The sequence below is a fragment of the Schistocerca gregaria genome, chromosome 1 (assembly GCF_023897955.1).
Source record: "Schistocerca gregaria isolate iqSchGreg1 chromosome 1, iqSchGreg1.2, whole genome shotgun sequence".
In the NCBI taxonomy this organism is placed as follows: Eukaryota; Metazoa; Arthropoda; class Insecta; order Orthoptera; family Acrididae; genus Schistocerca; species Schistocerca gregaria.
In genome coordinates this window covers 892673402-892681013 of record NC_064920.1, presented here as the reverse complement: position 1 = coordinate 892681013, position 7612 = coordinate 892673402, and the positions used below count along the sequence as shown (strand labels likewise).

At 43.3% G+C, this 7612-nt stretch overlaps 1 pseudogene; it reads right to left on the bottom strand.

Annotated features, from left to right (window-relative positions):
* Positions 1 to 1130: 1130 nt before the first annotated feature.
* Positions 1131 to 1248, bottom strand: LOC126288235 (5S ribosomal RNA; annotated as a pseudogene).
* Between the last annotated feature and the right edge of the window lie 6364 nt (positions 1249 to 7612).

Here is a 7612-nt window from a genome sequence, read left to right as displayed (position 1 = left end):
ACTTTCCATGCCTTTTATGAAAAACTGGTAGAAGCTGACCTCGGTGTAATCAATTTGGATTCCGGAGAAATGTAGGAACACGCGAGGCAGTACTGACCCGGTGACTTACCTTAGAAGATAGGTTAAGGAAAAGAAAACTACGGGAGTATAGCATTTGGAATGATAATTAAACTGACATTCTAGCTGGAAACAGGCGTTGATATACATCATTGGGGACATGAAAATGTGTGCCCCGATCGGGACTCGAACCTGGGATTTCCTGCCATGTAAGCAGGAGATCCCGGGTTCGAGAACCGGTCGGGGTACACATTTCCAACATGTCCCCAATGAAGTACATCAACACCTGTTTGCAGCTAGGGTGTCCATTTAAGTATCATTTCATTCTAACGAATGGTGCATGGTCATCAACGGTAACTGTTCTTTCAGGAATAGATACTACCTTCATACATAGACTTAATAAGCGTTTTACAATGTTAACTGAAATATTCTCTTTGAAATACTGAGGGTAGCAGGGATAAAATACAAGGAGCAAAAGACAGAAATCTGGCGGTAGTTATAAGAGTAGAGGGCATGAAAGGGAAACGGTTGGTTGAGAAAAGAGTGAGACAGGGTTGTAGCCTGTTGCCGATTTTATTCAGTCTGTACATTGAGCAAGCAGTAAAGACGGCCAAAGAAAAATTTGGAATAGGAATTAAACTCCAAGGAGAAGAAATAAAAACTCTGAGGTTTGCCGATAGCGTTTTAATTCCACCAGGATCAGCAAAGGACTCAGAAGAGCAATTGAACGGTGTGGACAGTGCCTTGAGAGGAGGGTATAAGACGAACATAAAAAATGAGAAATGTGTATGGAATGCAGTCGATATAAAACAGGTGGTGCTGAGGGAATTAGATTAGGACACGAGACACAAACAACTAAACTAAACTCCATCCGAGCAGGCCTTGGAAAGCCCAACGGAGCCGACCGGCCGCCGTGTCATCCTCAGTCACAGTCGTCACTGGATGCGGGTATGGAGGGGCATGTGGTCAGCACACCGCCCGCCCTGCCGTATGTCTGTTTACGAGGCCGGAGTCGCTACTTCTCAGTCAAGTAGCTCCTCAGTTTGCCTCACGATGGCTGAGTGCTCCCCGCTTACCAACAGCACTCGGCAGACCGGATGGTCACCCATCCAAGTGCTAGCCCAGCCCGACAGCGCTTGTCTTCGGTGATCTGACGGGAACCGGTGTTACCACTGCGGCAAAGCCGTTGGCAAGTTTTGGTATTTAGGAGCATAATAACTGATGATGGCCAAAATAGAAAGGATGTAAAATATAGATTGGCATCGGCAAGAAACGTTTCACTCAAAAAGAGAAATTTGTTAACATCGAATATAGATTTTTGTGTTGCAAAGTCTTTTTTGAAAGTGTTCGTAAGGGTCTAGCCGTGTGTGGAAGTGCAGTATGGACGACAAAAAGTTAAGACTAGAATAGAAGCTTTTGAAATCTGCTGCTGCAGAAGAACATTGGCGATTAGATGAGTAAATTACGTAACTAATGAGGAGATACTGAACAGAGTTGGGGAGAAAAGAAATTTGTGGCGTAACTTCACTAGAAGAAGTCATCGGTTGACAGGTCACCTGTCTGAGACATCAAGAGATCATCAATTTATTACTGGAGGGAAGTGGCCCCCCCCCCCCCCCCCATGAACCATGGACCTTGCCGTTGGTGGGGAGGCTTGCGTGCCTCAGCGATACAGATGGCCGTACCGTAGGTGCAACCACAACGGAGGGGTATCTGTTGAGAGGCCAGACAAACGTGTGGTTCATGAAGAGGGGCAGCAGCCTTTTCAGTAGTTGCAGGGGCAACAGTCTGGATGATTGGCTGATCTGGCCTTGCAACATTAACCAAAACGGCCTTGCTGTGCTGGTACTGCGAACGGCTGAAAGCAAGGGGAAACTACAGCCGTAATTTTTCCCGAGGACATGCAGCTTTACTGTATGATTAAATGATGATGGCATCCTCTTGGGTAAAATATTCCGGAGGTAAAATAGTCCCCCATTCGGATCTCCGGGCGGGGACTACTCAGGAGGATGTCGTTATCAGGAGAAAGAAAACTGGCGTTCTACGGATCGGAGAGTGGATTGTCAGATCCCTTAATCGGGCAGGTAGGTTAGAAAATTTAAAAAGGGAAATGGATAGGTTAAAGTTAGATATAGTGGGAATTAGTGAGGTTCGGTGGCAGGAGGAACAAGACTTCTGGTCAGGTGACTACAGGGTTATAAACACAAAATCAAATAGGGGTAATGCAGGAGTATGTTTAATAATGAATAGGAAAATAGGAATGAGGGTAAGCTACTACAAACAGCATAGTGAACGCATCATTGTGGCCAAGATAGATACGAAGCCCACACCTACTACAGTAGTACAACTTTATATGCCAACTAGCTCTGCAGATGACGAAGAAATTGAAGAAATGTACGATGAAATAAAAGAAATTATTCAGATAGTGAAGGGAGACGAAAATTTAATAGTAATGGGTGACTGGTAGGAAAAGGGAGAGAAGGAAACATAGTAGGTGAATATGGATTGGGGCTAAGAAATGAAAGAGGAAGCCGCCTAGTAGAATTTTGTACAGAGCACAACTTAATCATAGGTAACACTTGGTTTAAGAATCATGAAAGAAGGTTGTATACGTGGAAGAACCCTGGAGATACTAAAAGGTATCAGATAGATTATATAATGGTAAGACAGAGATTTAGGAACCAGGTTTTAAGTTGTAAGACATTTCCAGGGGCAGATGTGGACTCTGACCACAATCTATTGGTTATGACCTGTAGATTAAAACTGAAGAAACTGCAAAAATGTGGGAAATTAAGGAGATGGGACCTGGATAAAGTGAAAGAACCAGAGGTTGTACAGAGTTTCAGGGAGAGCATAAGGGAACAATTGACAGGAATAGGGGAAAGAAATACAGTAGAAGAAGAATGGGTAGGTCTGAGGGATGAAGTAGTGAAGGCAGCAGAGGATAAAGTAGGTAAAAAGACGAGGGCTGCTAGAAATCCTTGGGTAACAGAAGAAATATTGAATTTAATTGATGAAAGGAGAAAATATAAAAATGCAGTAAATGAAGCAGGCAAAAAGGAATACAGACGTCTCAAAAATGAGATCGACAGGAAGTGCAAAATGGCTAAACAGGGATGGCTACAGGACAAATGTAAGGATGTAGAAGCTTATCTCACTAGGGGTAAGATAGATACTGCCTACAGGAAAATTAAAGAGACCTTTGGAGAGAAGAGAACCACGTGTATGAATATCAAGAGCTCAGATGGCAACCCAGTTCTAAGCAAAGAAGGGAAGGCAGAAAGGTGGAAGGAGTATATAGAAGGTTTATACAAGGGTGATGTACTTGAGGACAATATTATGGAAATGGAAGATGATGTAGATGAAGACGAAATGGGAGATACGATACTGCGTGAAGAGTTTGACAGAGCACTGAAAGACCTGAGTCGAAACAAGGCCCCCGGAGTAGACAACATTCCATTAGAACTACTGACGGCCTTGGGAGAGCCAGTCATGACAAAACTCTACCAGCTGGTGAGCAAGATGTATGAGACAGGCGAAATACCCTCAGACTTCAAGAAGAATATAATAATTCCAATCCCAAAGAAAGCAGGTGCTGACAGATGTGAAAATTACCGAACTATCAGTTTAATAAGTCACAGCTGCAAAATACTAACGCGAATTCTTTACAGACGAATGGAAAAACTGGTAGATGCGGACCTCGGGGAGGATCAGTTTGGATTCCGTCGAAATGTTGGAACACGTGAGGCAATACTGACCTTACGACTTATCTTAGAAGAAAGATTAAGAAAAGGCAAACCTACGTTTCTAGCATTTGTAGTCTTAGAGAAAGCTTTTGACAATGTTGACTGGAATACTCTTTTTCAAATTCTAAAGGTGGCAGGGGTAAAATACAGGGAGCGAAAGGCTATTTACAATTTGTACAGAAACCAGATGGCAGTCATAAAAGTCGAGGGGCATGAAAGGGAAGCAGTGGTTGGGAAAGGAGTGAGACAGGGTTGTAGCCTCTCCCCGATGTTATTCAATCTGTATATTGAGCAAGCAGTAAAGGAAACAAAAGAAAAATTTGGAGTAGGTATTAAAATTCATGGAGACGAAGTAAAAACCTTGAGGTTCGCCGATGACATTGTAATTCTGTCAGAGACGGCAAAGGACTTGGAAGAGCAGTTGAACGGAATGGACAGTGTCTTGAAAGGAGGATATAAGATGAACATCAACAAAAGCAAAACGAGGATAATGGAATGTAGTCAAATTAAATCGGGTGATGCTGAGGGAATTAGATTAGGAAATGAGACACTTAAAGTAGTAATGGAGTTTTGCTATTTGGGGAGCAAAATAACTGATGATGGTCGAAGTAGAGGGGATATAAAATGTAGACTGGCAATGGCAAGAAAAGCGTTACTGAAGAAGAGAAATTTAACATAGAGTGTAGATTTAAGTGTCAACAAGTCGTTTCTGAAAGTATTTGTATGGAGTGTAGCCATGTATGGAAGTGAAACATAGACGATTACTAGTTTGGACAAGAAGAGAATAGAAGCTTTCGAAATGTGGTGCTACAGAAGAATACTGAAGATAAGGTGGATAGATCACGTAACTAATGAGGAGGTATTGAATAGGATTGGGGAGAAGAGAAGTTTGTGGCACAACTTGACTAGAAGAAGGGACCGGTTGGTAGGACATGTTTTGAGGCATCAAGGGATCACAAATTTAGCTTTGGAGGGCAGCGTGGAGGGTAAAAATCGTAGAGGGAGACCGAGAGATGAGTACACTAAGCAGATTCAAAAGGATGTAGGTTGCAGTAGGTACTGGGAGATGAAGCAGCTTGCACAGGATAGAGTAGCATGGAGAGCTGCATCAAACCAGTCTCAGGACTGAAGACAACAACAACGGAAGTGGTCGGGACGGGGAGGGGGGGGGGGATTTGTAGAGGTAGACCAAGCAAGAGACGAATACAATAAGCAGATTCAGAATGTTGTAGGCTGCAGTAGTTATGCGGAGATGCAAATTCTTCCACAGGATAGGGTAGCACGGAGAGCTGCACCAAATCAGTCTTTGAGCTGTGGGCCACAACAACATCACGGAAATATTAATAAAAACAACATAGTGAACCTTATTTCGGCTTCTTTGCAGTATAACGTGAAAATAAAAAAGTTTCCGCATTGGGACTCGACCCACGGCACCCGCATTACCTTTCGACACACTTTCCGCTCCGCCAGCCGTAGCGTGGAAACCAAGCTAACATAAATGGTTCATGCGTCGCGCGAACAGCGTAAAAAATGCTATTTTTTTCAGACGCTTACACGCCCCTCAAATCTATGTCTTACCTGCTCCATTCAGCATTCCTCTAGGATTCTGTCATGTAGTATTGTCCGCGTCAATTGTTGTCATGCTATGGTACTATGACTAACAACTTTATTTATGAACATAAAATTACTTTAAATTCTTGAATGATAACGCAACAAAAAGTGCCATCTTCTGCAATCTCTCTCATATCGCAATTCCTCCAAAGTCTCTAGGTTTGACGTGTTTTAAAGCTTCGTCTAAAAGACGTTAGTGTCCTTTCAGGTTACTCCCTTCTTCGTCTAAATCCAGCATTTGTCTTTTCTGCATATTATTTGACTTTAAAAGGCTTCGGCTCTATAATGGATTCAAAGAAGGTATACGAAGGACGACTGTGATATTACTGATTCTCACGAAACCACGACGCTGAGTTCACAAGAACTCAATCGTGTTTACGCCTTTGTCATGCCGGTGTAAAACGACCGACATTGTCTTGCAACAATTGTAAAGCTGCCCGATGTCTGCTTTTTTTCCCCGAGAATATTTCCCGTGACTGAGCGCTAAAAATATCCCTGAGCGCATATCGCACATAGCTGCGCCTGTGTAAAATCCTTGCCGCACGAATATCAAATACTTTCCTGTCTCTTCAAAACCTGTACAAATTGTAGTCTTGTTGCCATTAAATAGCATATTTATGAAATACCCCCCACCTGTCTAGTCCGCTATGTATTTTCCAACGGCTGGATTCTGGTAATACATTCGCGTCTCTAGCAATGGTGTCCTTTTACCACAAATCTATTGCATTGCTACATAAATGATTACCGTGCACAACTGCATATATAAGGTCGCAACCTCTTTGCACCCTTGGTATATACAACATCTTTAGACCCTGTAAAAACATTACTATCACTCCTCTTTAAATCAGAAGTTCGACGGTTGTGTGCATCAGAACTGTGTGAGTGAATAACAGTGACGTGCTCTCATTACAGTATTAAATGTATATCTACATGATGGGCAAGCAATGTTTCATATTATATATAGTGCCACGCAACGAGAACTTCCGTGTCAGAAGCCGCAATACTAGTAGGCAAGTATTCAGCTTGAGCTTTTCTTGGTGTTACCAACAATTATTGCACGCTGAGTACCCATTTGATACTTGTAACTAAAAACACAAATCAAAATTAAGGGAAAGTAGTCTTGACAAAGAAGTACACTTTCGAAAAAAAATCGCTAAAAATCAATTATGCAGAGTTATGAAATTTTGGGAATACATTTGTCTAGGTATAATATGTAAGTGATTAACATTGCGTGTTCACAGGTTAATGTAACAGCGACATAAGCCATTGCATATGTGAAATTCAATAACCGGTGTAACCGCTAGAGTGTTGACTGCAAACACGCAAACGTGCGTGTATTGTGCTGTACGGGTTCCGGATGTCATTTTGTGGAACGGAGTTCCAGACCTGTTGCACTCGGTCGGTCAATACAGGAACGGTTAATGCTGTCCTTGGATGAAATTGGAGTTTGCAGTAGATGATGACCCATATGTGCTCGATTGGAGACAGATCTGGTGATCGTGCAGGCCAAGGCAACAAGTTACACTATTTAGAGCATGTTGAGTTACATCAGTGGTATGCGAGCGAGCGTTGTTCTACTGGAAATGGCCGGCGCGTCAGTCTGGAATCACGCGACCGCTACGGTCGCAGGTTCGAATCCTGCCTCGGGCATCGATGTGTGTGATGTCCTTAGGTTAGGTAGGTTTAAGTAGTTCTAGGTTCTAGGGGACTGATGACCTCAGATGTTAAGTCCCATAATGCTCAGAGCCATTTGAACCTACTGGAAATGATTGGAACTCTCTTGATGAATGGCAGCGCGCCATGTCGAATAAACAGGTTGACGTACAGATTTGCAGTTATGGTGCGTGGGGAAACCACAAAAGTGCTTGTGCTGTCATACGAAATCGCATCCCAGACTGTAACTCCAGGAGTAGGTGCAGGGTGTCTAGGGCGCATACAGATTGTTCGCAGGCTCTGGACTGGCCTCCCCCTAACCAACACACAGCCGTCACTCACACCCAGTCAGAACCAGCTTTCAACAGAAAACACAACAGTTCTCTACTCTGCCCTCCGATGAGCTCTCGCTTTACACCACTGAAGTCGCAAATGGTGGTAGTTTGGAGCCAGTGGAACGCACGATACAGGGCATCTGGCTCGGAGCTGTACTTGAAGTAACAGTTTGTTGTGTCACTGTGGTGCCAATTGCTGTTCAGATGGCA